This window comes from Nanorana parkeri, unplaced genomic scaffold (genome assembly GCF_000935625.1).
Source record: "Nanorana parkeri isolate BGI_ZX_2015 unplaced genomic scaffold, ASM93562v1 scaffold2232, whole genome shotgun sequence".
Taxonomy (NCBI): Eukaryota; Metazoa; Chordata; class Amphibia; order Anura; family Dicroglossidae; genus Nanorana; species Nanorana parkeri.
Window position 1 is genome coordinate 103,924 of NW_017308500.1, and position 1,766 is coordinate 105,689.

The 1,766-nt window shown below is 52.7% G+C and overlaps 1 protein-coding gene across 1 annotated transcript in view; it reads right to left on the reverse strand.

Moving 5' to 3' along the window:
* The window catches only part of GSK3B (glycogen synthase kinase 3 beta), a 94,677-nt gene that overhangs the window by 92,435 nt on the left and 476 nt on the right, over window positions 1–1,766 (reverse strand). The window lies entirely within an intron of this gene.

Genomic DNA, 1,766 nt, shown 5'->3' on the forward strand with positions numbered 1-1,766 from the left:
GCAGACTGTTGGGGGGGGGGGGGGGGGGGGAGTGCTGGGACTTGCAGTTCTATGGTGACAGCAGACCATTAAACCCTTCACACCCCTCAATAAGAGAGAAGATACCGCCATGGAGTATTCTGACCACTGCAAATATCAGAGCGTTATAGCTCAGCCCTCGGTCACAGACACGGAGGGTGGACGCATGCCAACTGCAAAGCCGGCGACTCTCCACCAACCCTACCCGCACCATGCATGCGCCATGATAACGGTTCATATATATACACGAGTATGTTACCGCTTCCTAAGGGAGGCCATGTACACGTTACCGCAGCCTCAGTAAAGACTTCGACACCCCAAGAAAGAGTCCCTGTCATCACATCACACACAGAGATAATCTGGCACCACCCTGCCCACTGCATAGTGCCCAAATCTCATCCTGGCTGGCTGATGTCTTCGCCCCCCGATGACGTAAGGCATTCATTGTAATCGGGGCAGCAAACTCCCTGAGGAAAGAAAAGTGCATTTAAAGGTGCCGACTTCTGTGCCCTTGTCTGCCTTTAACGGTGCCCATGCCTGCTTCTAAAAGTACGTCAGTGGATTCCTTTAAATGTGCCCAGTATTGTGCCCCTGCCTGCCTCTAAAGGAGCCCAGTATTGTGCCCCTGCCTGCCTCTAAAGGAGCCCAGTATTGTGCCCCTGCCTGCCTCTAAAGGTGCCCAGTATTGTGCCCCTGCCTGCCTCTAAAGGTGCCCAGTATTGTGCCCCTGCCTGCCTCTAAAGGTGCCCAGTATTGTGCCCCTGCCTGCCTCTAAAGGTGCCAACTTCTGTGCCCATGCCTGCTTCTAAATAAAGGAGCCCAGTATTGTGCCCCTCCCTGCCTCTAAAGGAGCCCAGTATTGTTCCCCTGCCTGCCTCTAAAGGTGCCCAGTATTGTGCCCCTGCCTGCCTCTAAAGGTGCCCAGTATTGTGCCTCTGCCTGCCTCTAAAGGTGCCCAGTATTGTGCCCCTGCCTGTTTTTAAAGGTGCCAACTTCTGTGTCCATGCCAGCTTCTAAAAGTAAGTCAGTGCATTCCTTTAAAGGTGCCCACTTCGGTGCCCATGCCCGCTTTTAAAGGTGCCCACTTCTGTGCCCATGCCTGCTTTTAAAGGTGCCCACTATTATGCCCATGTCTGCTTTTAAAGGTGCCCACTTCTGTGCCCATGACTCCTTCTAAAAGTACGTCAGTGCATTCCTTTAAAGGTACCCGCATCTGTGCCCATGTCCGCTTTTAAAGGTGCCCACTTCTGTGCCCATGCCTGCCCTTAAAGCTGCCCACTTCTGCACCCCTGCCTTTAAGGAGGTGCCCATTTCTGTGTCCCTAAATTCCTTTAAAAGGTGCTCAATCCAGGACCCGTGCCTCCAATTGCAGGTGCCCACTTCTGTGCCCGATTCTCCCTTTAAGGCCACAGCCCTATGCTGTGGAGCAGATGAGAGCTACACATCCGCATGGCGCTGCGGCTTTAAAGGGAGATGCGGGCACAAAGCTGGGTAAAGAAGTACGGGTGCAACACTGGGACAAAAGTCCAACAGGATGGCGCCAGAGGATAAGGGGGGGTAACCATCATTTTTTATTTCTATCACCAATAGCACTCAGCTCCCTTATTTGCACGTTATTTCACATTGGTGACAGGTTCTCTTTTAGCGACATTGGCGTCACCAACATTAAATATGGTGAAGAAGGGCACAAAGTAGAGACAATACAGATCAGAGCTGTCAGAGCACAGCCAAGCCAGACGACCCCCCCC